This window comes from Aedes albopictus, chromosome 1 (genome assembly GCF_035046485.1).
Source record: "Aedes albopictus strain Foshan chromosome 1, AalbF5, whole genome shotgun sequence".
Lineage (NCBI taxonomy): Eukaryota > Metazoa > Arthropoda > Insecta > Diptera > Culicidae > Aedes > Aedes albopictus.
Window position 1 is genome coordinate 213,358,629 of NC_085136.1, and position 13,178 is coordinate 213,371,806.

Sequence of the window (13,178 nt, forward strand, 5' to 3'; positions counted from 1 at the left end):
GAATTTTCTATCAAATGGCATCTTTGAACCGATCAGTTTAGTTAAATAACTAAGTTTTCTAGATGAAATAGCCTAAAAGTTGTGTGTTTTAATTTGTTTTTGTCAATTATCTTTGAAAAATGCGTAATAATTGAAAATTCTTTCTTTGGCAAAGTTGTGGCCCCTGTTTTACTCTACAATTTGTTCTTTGACATCAAACTTCTATCTCTTATCGTTTTCTTGCAATTTCGATTTAAACGTCGCATTTCAGATCAGAAATTTGCAATCGTCATGGAAAGCACTTTTTTGCGCACTGTGCTGCACATTTAAATCAAAATTGCAAGAAAACAATAAGAGTTAAAAGTTTGGCGTCAAAGAACAAATTGTAGAGTGGAACAGGGGCCACAACTTTCCCAAAGAAAGAATTTTAATTTATTACGCATGTTTTAAAGATAATGGACATAAACAAATAAAAACACGCTATTTTTAGCTATTTTGCTCTAGAAAACTTAGTTTTTTAGCTAAACCAATCGGTTCAAAGATGCCATTTGATAGAAAATTCAATAATCTTTCGAATAAGAGTAAAAAAACTGCGATAAGTTTCACCATTTTAAAGTTATAGCCAGTTAAGGCAATAATAGTCAAAAACATGGGGTGTTCAATAACTACGTAACGGTTGAGATTTGACCATATGCGTAGAACAATTTTTTTCACCATTTATGGTCCTCTATCACCCATTAAAAAGTTTGCACTCATGAACCTAACACCCTGTATACACTTTTATTCAATAGTTTTAGTTTGCTCTGCCAATTTGCGTTATTCCCTGAGGTCTCAGTGGAGAGCTAATGAAGATTATGTTACTTAAAACTTGATGGGCTACAACTCGAAGCGATGAGCCTATGCCGAATGGAGCATTCGCCTTCACTGGACCGACACCTAGGTCAACCCTTCCACTGCCCATAACTTCATATTTCAAGCCTAACTTTACCAAACACCGTATGTAACATATGCAAACAAAAAAAGAGATTTTCGCACAATTTCGTTAAGGAATTCTTCACGCAGAAAAATACATTGTAAACACAATTAAATTCTAGTTCAAATCAACATATTTTTTTAGTTTATTTTAGCGACTAACTGGTTTCTAGTTTAAACTAAACTGTTCCATTGTATGATTATACAAATATTTTCATTTGACGAAACGTTTGACAGTTTGTTAGAACAAACATAGATTTGTTAGTTTCAACATAAAATAACAGATTGTTTCAAATGACTGCACTTTTGTCATTAATAAAGCTGGAATGTGATTGTGTTTTTTTTTTACCATAAGTTTATTTGAGGCTCATTCGTTTAATCAAAAACTTTACGGAGCCGATTCCCATATGAATAATTTGAATGTGATTGTGTTGTTGACGGCAGCTCCAGCAGCAGCTCGAAAATCTATTTTAAGACTCTCGGCAAGCGGGTGGAAAGGCGAACGAATAAAAAAAAAGACCAAAAGTCGAAACCGACCAACTTTTTGTGGATGCTGTCTTGAGTACCTGCGCGTTATCCATCACGGCCAAAACTGCACCTAGAAGTTAGGGTGATGAATTTGATACACTTCCCTCGCTATGGCGATGTTGGGGTAAGAATTTTAAAGATTTGTGAGTGCTTCCGGACCATGTTTGTGGTGCCTGTTTTTAACGTTACATATATGGAATAGTGAGAATTGGTTGTTTTGAAACAATACCCGGATTTTTCACGTTTTTTTCAATGCTCAATGTATGAGTTGCTATGGAAACAGCGAACTTCCCCTTCGATTTTCTCCGTTCTTGGATTTTGTTAGATACGGTGTTTGGTAAAGTTAGGCTTGATTTGTAACATTTGCACTTTTTGACAATATTGAGTTAATAACTGGACTCATCACTAAGTCCCTGGGCTTGGATTATATCTTCCAGGAAGCTTTGATTTCAGGCATGTGGTCGATGGCCTTTGCAGTAATGATTAGAATAGCTGAATGTATAATCAATGGCAAACAATTCTGTAAGAATCAGATCTCCAAGTCATCTGATATAGTTATACTGATCATGATGCTGCATAGTATATCGAACATTAGTCGAAGTCATTTATGTGCCGGGAAAATATAATTCCAAGTTGGTGAGAATATTACAAACTGAGGGAGGGAAATAGGCCCAGTCAGACCCCTGTATGGGCAATGTGGGTTAGTGTATGGGAATGCCATTGAAGGTTTGTAATATTCTCCGAGGCTTTCGAAATCCAACAGGGCGCGTCCCCGGGTTGCGGATTGGGGGAAAAGGGAGATTTTTCGCATTTGTACTGTAATCAGCCAATGTGATATTATCTCCTATGGTGTTGTAGTGCGAATGAATGATTTCATTGTAAGGGAATTCGAACCTTGTAATGTATTGTTTATTAATTTAAATTTTCTAAGCTTGACAAGGTTTTGAAGACAAACATGGGATGAGAGAATTGCCTAATAGGAAAGTCACATCAGCAAAGCTTTTACATATACAAATGCTATCCATGGGGTCATGTCTAGCATTTAATATGTATGGCAATGACTGGTTCTTACCTAGCAGGGGTACTACAAGACCACGCGGACAATTCGATTAAGGGCTTAATTGGGGATAATATATTTTCCAGAACTGAAGGAACATTTTTTCCGGGTGACTGGAAGGTCGGACAGGGTGGAAGTTTCCGTTTGTTATAATTGACAAAATAAACAATCGGGCGTTTTTTCTTTCTATGACTTGCTTGGCATTTTGAGGATTATTGTTTTTTTTTGGTTTTGGAAGGTATGCGTTTCACTATTGAGCCTTAAAATTAGTTTGCATCTGAATAGCATTGATATTGTCAAGTCTGTACCAACACCCTAATCCCACACACAAAATACCCTTTTCCTATCCCATGGCGTTTATGTGGTCAGCAAAGACTAATCAGCCATTACCCCTCCTTATCATCGGCTTTGGACTGACTTGCGCTCTGATTGCCCCACCAAATGCTGCAAAAAGAAATGAAAATGATTTAAGGTCTTAAGTTAACCTTAGACTTAAGTTAACTTCTTCGATGCCCTACAATCGACAAAATCAATTATTTAATCAGGTTAGCTATATAAATCTCGTGACCAAAAATAGTAAATAGAAACCATTACGCTTTTAGAACTTAAGACCAATATTCGTGAGAGCACTAGGATGACCTAAAACATCTTTGTAAGTCACTATTCTGCAATACTATATTTCATAGGCCTGTAGGTTCTCAAGTTAGCCTAGTGGTAATGAACCGCCAATCCGGAGATAGCGGGTTCGATTTCCGTTCCGGTCGATAAAATTCATTGTGTTATTGTACTTGCTTCACAATATACAAATTCATGCTATGGCGGGCAAAGAAAGCCCTTCTATTTATAACTGTGGAAGTACTCAAAGAACACTAAGTCGAAGAGAAGCAGGCCAAGTTCCAGTGGGAACGTAGAGCTATACAGGTGATGACGCATCGCATCAGTAAGGCACGCTTGTAGATCTTAAGACCTTTATTCGCAAGAGTACTTGGAGGACCTAGAGCATCTTTGGAATTGGTACTCTAGGCAACTATCTTCAATTGGACCTTTGCCTGTTCATGCGAGCTCTTTGATGACCTGAAACATCTTTTGAAATCACTACTCTACAAAACTATTTTTTTGCACCTCGGCACTATAAATTCTGATTTAACACTTACCGTTTTGTCACCGAAACGGCATACTTTTTAGCACTATATCAAACAGTTGCGTTATGATTCATAATACAACTCATTTCGGTTACATTATGAACCATAATGCAATTGTTTGATCAACAATCTGAATTTCCACCTAGGTTGCCACCGTTTCCACGGAAAGAGCTTGCAAAACTGTAACGGTTATAGTTGGTTATAACACAGCTTGCTTGATCCAAACTTCAGGTCTAGTATGTTGGAGCACGTGGTCGGTCTTATTGAACTACCGCGAAACATGATGGTACTGACGGAAACGATGATATTCTAGTACATAATTTTGGTCATTGCAAAAAATGTTGTATACAACTCGGCAAGCCTCGTTGAATAAATGTACGACTCGTGCTGTAAAAATCAGCATTTTGCAACTCGTTGTATAAATAACTATTTCATGGCCCTGTAGAGTGTTGTGTCGTATCAGTGATGTAATAACATCCCATCAACCACGCTTTTAAATCTTGAGACCTATATTCTCGAGAGTACCTTCATGACCTAGAACATCCTTGGAAAACAAGTCTCTACAGAGCCGGCAGAGGGGATGTTTTCGGCCTTGGCAGTCTCTAAACGTTTGCATAAACGATTATTGCATTTTAACCCGACGGTTTCGGTTATTTATTTAACCTTTTAGTTAGAATGTGTTGAACTCACGATTGAACGGAGTGATTATCTATCCTTCGAAAAAAGCTCAATACATGTAGCCGAAACGTTAGGTGTAGAGAATAAATCCTTTTATGATTACGCAAAGACTGAAAGCTGAAACCCCCAGTAACGTGCTTGGATGATCTAGAATTTTTTTGAATAGTGTTTCTCTAGAAAAATGTTTCATTGACCTATAAGGGTGTTACACGGGATCAGTAATGTAACAATGACCCATTGATTTCACTTATAGATCTTGAGGCCTTTACTCGCGCAAGTTCATGGATTACCTAGAATATTTTTAAAATTACATCTCTATAGAACCGTGTTCCATAAATTAGTATGATGTTACACCGTATCACTAATATTACAACAATAATTATTGATTGATTATCCCTGGCCAAGTTCGCAGGGGTTGACGGTATTAAAGTGAAGGAGTTTCATTTTGATTATTGTAATGTAGTGTTCTTTAGTGAAACATATCACCTTTTTAACACTTTAATGCGCCTCCAACGGTTCATCACGAACCGGCTGCTGCAGATGGAGTATGGCTGATCATATGCATCAGACATGCTCGATAAACATGGAGGATCCGCCAGGGCTCATTAGAGTCTATTCCCAAGCAATAGTTCCAAGTCGGTTGGATTTAAGAAGGTTTTGATGATCGTTACAAACCCTAATAAAAGTATTGTAGGATTTGTGACAGGTTTTGGAACCTTTTACAGCCAGCTGACTTCAAAATGTTGTTTGGGCTCTATTTCCCACGTTTCTCGGTTGATTTTGATTAGTAATTTATTAATGTCATAGTCGCGTTTTCGAATTTTTAGAATTTAAGTTGGTCATATTTTTTTAAATAAAGCAATTAAAATCGACCGAAGAATTATTAGTGGGAAGGAGATTTGCAGCACTTAATTGTGCTGATAGATTCGAAGCTAACGTGCGAACACTTAAACGCATTGTTGACGTCAATGCGTTCGACGTGACATTTTGGACAAAAACTGACTGCTTTTTATTAACTGAATAACGTTACTTGTGTATGACTAGGTTGACATTTCTAGGCTACGCTTGAGAAAATGACATGGTTTATCTAGGTAGGACCGATAGGACAATTGAACGAATTTGAACATTTTTCATAGTTTTTGTAGGGGGACGAATACATAATAGTTGACAAGCAATCTTTATTATTTTAAAATTTTATTGCAATCAACTGGCCAACTTGACGTATTTTTGTTTATCTCTTAGATGGTATTTTGAACCAACAGAAAAATATCAGAAGTTCAGTTGCATGTTTCTGTGGGTTTTGGACCGATGACAATTTAAGGACACAAGAGATGAACACAGAGAAGTAGAAAACGATTAGCGAAATCAAGAAAACAATTTGACACAGGATCGACTATATTTTAACATAGAGGGTTTGATTGATTCGATGAAAAAAAACAAACATACGACCACTTAACTTAACGACTTAACGAGAAGAAAAACATATTGAACCATACCACAAAATCGAACAAGACGACAAACACAAACCGTGTGACCATAACACTACATAGGCAAATCCTGACTGACTGACCAATTGAAAACTTTCCAACCTTCTACCGTAACTTTCTGAGTCAGTAGGCAACAGTGTCTTAATGGATATCATTTTCCGCGTACGGCAGGAAAACTGCCTCTGAAAGATTACGTACTCTTTTCTATTTTCGGGTCTAGTGTAGAGGTTTCAACTCTATTCAGAGTGCAGCTAGAAACCCAGCAAAAAAAAAAATTATTATTAATTGATTACACTTATAGATCTTCAGGCCTTTACTTTGCGGAAGTTCTTGGATGATCTAGATTTTTTTTTTTTTTGAAAGTAGTTTTCTACTGCAGCACCATGGTTTATGGACCTATAGGATGTTACACGGCATCAGTAATGTAGTAATAACCCATCGATTACGCTTATAGATATAGAAGGCCTTAAGCCTTTACTTGCGGAAGTTCTTTGATGCCCTAGCACATCCTTGAAAATAATTTTTCTTCGGAACTTGTAGGATGTTACACCGTATCAGTAATGCAACAAAGAAAAAAAAACATTCATTACGCTTGTAGACATTAAATTCTTTACTCGCGGAAGTTCTTGGATGACCTAGAACATCTTTGGAAAATAGTTTTCTACAGAACCATGCTCCATGGATCTGTGGGATTTTACACCGCGGCAGTAATGTAGCAATAATTAATTGATTACGCTCGTAGATTTTCAGGCCTCTAGTCGCGGATTTTCTTGGAGGTCCTACAATATCTTTGAAAACTTCGCGTCTCAACAGAACTATGTTTTAAGGACCTGTAGGATGTTGCACCGTATCAGTGATGTAACAACAATCCATTGATTACGCTTGTAGATCTCAAGGCGCTTACTCCTGAAAGTCCTTTGATAACTCAAGTTCTTGGAGAACACCTTTGAATTATTTCTTTGCAAATTTCTTCACACCTGTAGGAAAACCCCCATTTTACCCCTCCCAGCCCTCCCCCCCCCCCCCACCATCTCCGCCAAACAGAACCACTCCACCACCTCCACACACCCCTTTTGAACCCTACAGACCTCTTACATTACCATCCGCCCCCATCCCCTACCACTCCTCAATGAACTTGCAACCCTTCCCATAAACCCACATTCATTTTTTCAGTAAGAGTTTCCTTCTGGACACTTATTGCGAGAAAGTGCAAAACCCGTGTTAATTCGCGAATCCGTGTAAAAAAGCCGTATAAAGAACGTGCAAAAATACCTTAGTGTATTTCTATGAGAATCAAAAGAGTGTTATGAATGAAGTTAGTTATACATATTATCTATTCCAAATTGAATTTTTAGAAACTTGTGTAAAGATACGCAGTTTTTTTTCAAACAATAATATATTTTTTTCAACTTTATACAGCGTAGTTTGAAAAGCACTTGATATATGCTAATATTTCATTGTAGTTCTCAAACTAAATACACTCTTCACTTTATGGATATCATTTTTTAGGGGAAATGTTGCATCAGAATAAGTTCGCTTGGCGAATTGACGCGGCTGACAACAAAAAGTATCAAGCGTATTCTGCAAACAATGCGTCGATACAAAAATGCAACCGCGGTGGTAGACCTGCGGTCATTAACTCAACGATTATCTTTATCTTTAAACGTCCACCATGGCACCGAAAACGATGAATTTTATCGCACCTGCTCCGTTTTCGCAAGGTGCTAAATTACTGCCGGAAAACCGTTGTTGTAAATCCTCTCATCCTGAAAGGTACAAGGCCGGGATACCCGTCGAAGGCATCGCACATAAAACCGCGTGCAATCAACCAGCAACCGTTAATGAAAAACTCATTGCCCATCGAATCGAGAGGTTCAATTCCTTTCAGCGAACGATCATCCATTTTTGGAAGGTGAGGAAGTTTTGCTTTTTGTTTTAACACAATTTGAAACGTAGGCACTGCACTGTACTGGTGGTGGGAGGTAGAAGGTCTTGGGGAAACAAAACCCGGACCATTTCGATGCTGCCGGATGGCTCAGGTGAGCAATTTTCACCACAGTGCTTAACGTTTAGGGATGATGAGAATGGGTCCTGTAATTTCGGGTATCATTAAAACTGTTGTAATATGGGAAGCAGCTGCAAGTTGGAGGAAAATGTTGATTGAAACCGAAATGTTGAGGTGGATTCAAATAACAATTGTACTGATAAGATGAGAAGATAACTAAAGTAGTAAAGAATCTCAAAATCGACTACTTGTTGCAGACGCATTTTTGAAAAAAAAAAAATGTGAATACAACTACGAAGGAAGAAATTTCATCGCACGATACCTCATTGACGAAAGGGATGCCATTGGTCCTGCTTCGACGATTCTAAGCGATTGCGGTCCAGTAACAATCTGGCAACACGGCCAATCTCTCCTCACATTTTATCAACTAGCAGCAAGCAAGCGGATCCTTGGCGTCTTTACTTTTCTTCATTCGATTAAACTCTAATTGCATCATTCCACTTGTTTTGATTTCGATTGAAATATTCCGCTCCTGGTTGCTCGAAGAAGAGAGATGATACCTACTCCACCCCGCACCGAGGACGCTCGGTCCTCCCGCCGAACACAGTCAGTGTTTGATTTTATTTTCATTTGGTTTCTTTTCGCCATGGTTCTTACCGCTATAGCAGAGCGTTGCGAGCCGGATTAGATTCAATAAAAAAAACATCCTTCGTGAGGGTGCAGGAAGCAAAGCTACATATATACGGAAGAGATCAAAGTGATTGGCTTTCGATTTAAAGTCTCGTGGAAATAGTTTTTGGAGAAATTTCATTTACATGCATGGGAGTGAAACAAATTCACGTTGATTGGAGTTTTTTTCTTGATAACATTATTTTGAATCCTTTTGGGATGGGCATTAGCCTGGTACACGGTGTATATGGGAAAATACAAAAAAAAAATGGAAAAACTCAAGTTCCTGTATACTTTTTGGGTTTCACTTTGGTCCCATATCAACTGTGCAAAATTTCAGATCGATCGGAAAAACTATATTTTAGCGCCCGCCATTCTTAGTTTTTCTTACGTTTTACTATGGGGAAATTTTACTCCTGCATAGAAAAATCGCTAGGAGTCACCCCTAGATCCTCAAAAATAATTGGACGAATGATTTCTGTAGGATACTTTACTTGGAATCAGACCTCCGAAGACAGCAAATCGATGCGACGTTCGTGGCCTCACTCGATCGATAAAATAACGAGATTGTATTATTCATTGTTATTCCTTCCATGTTAAACAGCGTTTGCATGCCATTCGGTTTTCAGTCAATAACTTTTTCCACATGCCTCAGATCGCTTTGCGGTCTTCGGAGGGTTGGTTCCTCGTAAAATTTACAACAGAAATCATTCATCGATTTATTTTTAAGGGTTAAGGGGCAACCTGTGGCGATTTTTCTTTGAAAAGGTGATTTTCCCCATACTAAATCGTATGAACATTTAAAATGGCTGGCGCTAAAATATAGTTTCCCCGATCGTTTTGAAATTTTGCACAGTTGATATGGGACCAAAATGGAACTCAAAAAGTGTACAGGAGTAAAATGTATTTTTGTGTCCCACGCTAATGGGCATCCCACTTTTTCCCTGATACTCGATAGCATCTCAAATGACTTACCTTCAGTACTGCTTCTGGAAAAGAAGGCCGAAGTGACAGATTTCCATCCTGAGCAATATCCTGAGCAATTGCCAGCTTCAGTTTAATTTGTGGCCATGTTTTGTTTCAGTCGTGTTTTTTATTTCTTTGTTGAGGCCATAAGCCATGAGCCTCTGTGCCTCTGTGCCTACCTCTTCTACGGTGTTCTGCTGGGTTCCAGTTTAATACTTGCTTGCAAATTTCTTTTCTGTTCCTGCGTAGAGTGTGGCCAACACACCTTTACTTTCGCTCCCAAATTTCCATCAGTACCATAACCCGGGGACGCAGTTTAAATAGTTTCCTCTAATACATATCGGTTAGTAACTGATCCCAATAACACGATACTGGGAATGAAACTATTCAAAGTATGCTCATTCTTTTTTGTTTACAAATCTTGCATAAGTTGCGTCAAAAATTTTTCCATAAGTTTCTCGTTACTCGAACTAGGAGTCGTGAGTTCGAGTCTCACCGAGAGGATGAGTAACTTTTTCACACATTTCACCTCAATTTGTCCGTTTCTCACTCACGTATTTGTAAGGTTCATAAATCTTTTTATGCACTCCTTCAAAAATTGCTCCATAGATTTCTTGGAAATATCTATCTATATCTATAAAAATGCAGTGGCATACGTGGGACCGCGCATAACTTGCGAACGGAAGGTCCGATTTTGGTCGTCTTAGTTTTGTTCTGTTAGTTTTCACCCAAGGAAGGTTTATGAGGCATAAAACATGGAAAAATGGATAGTTTTTGGAAAATCGATCTTCCATACCGGGGACCGGGGATTTGGTCTTGGCTAGAAACCTAAAACGTCAAAAACGCAGTAGGCAAGACAAAGTTTGCCGGGTACAGCTAGTTTTCCATAGATTCCTTTCATTGATTGATTGATTTGTCTTTATTAGAGAGACTTTCAGCCCTTGGCTGGTTCGTCTCTAGATTCCTTTCAGAAAACCTTCCACGAATTTCTTCAGAAAGTTCTCCAGAATTTCTTTCAGAAATAACTGTAGAGGATCATACAGAAATTTATCGACGAATTCTTTCCATGGGTTTCCTTCATTGGGTTTTTCTAAGGATTCCAATAAACCTTTCCGTAGAAATGTTTCCAGGATTTTCTCAGGGATTTATCCGGAAAATCTTCAGTGACTTCAGCAAGTAATTCATACAGAGATTCCTTCAGAAGTTCCTCCGTGCTTTCACCATTTGCCCATAAATCTTCAGAAGTTCTTCTAGCTGTTTCTCCACCTTTTTCTAATCGGATTTCTTTAGTTCTTTTGCTCCATAAGTGCTTTCTGAAAATTCTCCAAGAAAATTTATTAGAGGACTTCGCCAGGAGTTTTTAAAATTCTTTGATGAATTCCACGAAGGATTTTCCAAAGAGTTTATTCAGGTATTTCAGGATCCAGGATTTTTTTTTCTAAAATTCCTTGTCAGATTCGTCCAGGAGTATTGCTGCGATGCCTGCAGATATTCTTCCAAGAATGGCGTCGGGGATTTCTACGAGATTCTTTCAGAATTTTATCCACGGATGAAATCTCTTCAGTAATATCTCCAGGGACTCCTTTTGCATTTTGGTTGATTGATTGATTTGTCTTTATTAAAGAGACTTTGGTTGCATTTTTTTTTAATTTTTGCATCAGATTCGTGGGATTCGAGATATTGGTGATTATAGAGGTCAATCTCCTCAAATTTGAGCAAAATTTCCAAAAAATAATGAAGACTTGTATTTTATTCAGTAAGAAAAAAATCAATTTAAAAAATCTTTCGCAACGTACATTTGAAACATTAGGTGTTATCAAGTTACAGTAAAAATTTCAGCTTAAACGAAGCATTGGCTACGGAAATAGTGATGTATGAAGGGAGCAACTTTGCTTATAAATAGAACAAAAATCGATTTCTAATCGACAGCCTTGTATAGAAACTCGAAACAAATCCGCTCTACTGTATTTATTTTTCCTTCACGTTTTCGAACTCAGAGCATGATTCTACATGCTTCCTCCTGGGACATATGGAGGAACTCTAGATATTATTTGAAAAAAAATTCTGGAAGAAATTTTGTAGAAATTTCTGGAGAATTTTATGAAAGAAGTCCTGAAAGAAGTTTGAAAGTTTTAAATGACGCCCGTGAAGAGTTTCTGGAAGATTACGAAAAAACAGTCAGCAGGAATTCCCACAAAAATTTCAGACAAAAATAATAGAGCAATTCTTAAAGTAATTTCTTGATAAATTTCTGGAATATTTTCTGAGTTTCTAGTACATTTTTTGAACGAATTAGTGAACAAATTTCCTGGAGCATTTTCTCAAGTAATACTCGAAAATAATTATGAATGAAGATTGTACGACATTTCCCCGAAAACCAATTCTCCGAATGAAGTTTTCCCGAAAGTATTTTCCCCGAATGTACCATTTCCCCGAAAAATGTTTCCCCGAATGTACCGTTTCCCCGAAAAGATTATTGCAAATATGCAATTTAACATTGACCCAATGCACAACTAGGTGGATCCGGTCTTAGGAGGAAGTACGTTTAGCCAAAGTATGTCAGACCGAAGTACGTTAAGCCGAATGGGTTGCTAAGCTGAAGTTCATAGAATGGGTCAGTATTCTTTTATCCTTTTCCCTTTTCTCACATAGATGATTTCTTGATGTTATACTGTTACTGAAGTACTGATAACACCGTTCAACACTAAATTTTGTTATGGGATAAGAAAAAAAAATAACAGGGGTTTGGGACCCTAGAAGTGTCATAGTGAAATTTTTTTTGAAAAATATTGGACCGGGCCTTCACAATTCAAAACCGAAGTTTGTATGGAGAACTTGGGGTGTTCAATTGATATGTGCATTAGAACGCGCTGTGCATATATTTAGGCGTTAGACAATAACGAAACTAACCCAAATACCGAAACGTCTGAAACGTCTTCGTCTGATAGTTTCGAGGAGGTTTGTGTACGCACAGCTGAGCTGAGAATTTCGTCGTCAAATCGTTTCCGTAGTGCACAAATCAATGATAACAACATCCCCACACAACCAACACTAGTTAACCCAACCACCCACCAACCTCCCATACATCACAACCCACAGTAATCTCTCTTTCTTCGACGGTGGAACATCCGAAAAAGGTTCAAAGCGTAACAAAATTCCGGACGTCGAACAGTGTGTAAAATCCCCATTAATTAACTTTCCCGTTAACCTAGCAGGGGTACAAAAATTGTTAAGTAGGTTTAAAAAAATTCTTAATTTGTTACATTCCCACAATTCTCTACAATTTGAAACTGTTCATCCTCAGTGAGGCCATTTCACCAAAATCCCGACAAACATCCGTGTAAATACGGAACTTCACAAGTTGTTTAAATTCGAGTAAGTAGAAGTAAGAAATGTGTAATTACCAAGATTAAAACAGTCAATAAACCACAGGCCCTGAAGAAGATCCAAACCCGAGGATCGAAACGTCGGCGATGAATTAAAATAATCAACGCTTATTTCTGTGACTGCAAGCCGACACCATTAGAAGTTCCACATGGATTACTTCCAAGAAGAATCTTTTGAGTTATTTCCTAAGAAACTTCTGAAGAAATCGTAAGTAAAATCCTTAATCATTATGGAGTTCCCGAAGAGTTTTTCAAAGAAATACATGAACAGGGATACATTATGCCTGGAGGAATTCATGCTGAAATTAT

The 13,178-nt window shown here is 37.8% G+C and overlaps 1 protein-coding gene across 3 annotated transcripts in view; it reads left to right on the forward strand.

Annotated features, from left to right (window-relative positions):
• LOC134285461 (sterile alpha motif domain-containing protein 5-like) overlaps positions 1-13,178 on the forward strand; it is a 445,200-nt gene that overhangs the window by 126,939 nt on the left and 305,083 nt on the right. The gene's annotated exons all lie outside the window — the stretch shown is intronic.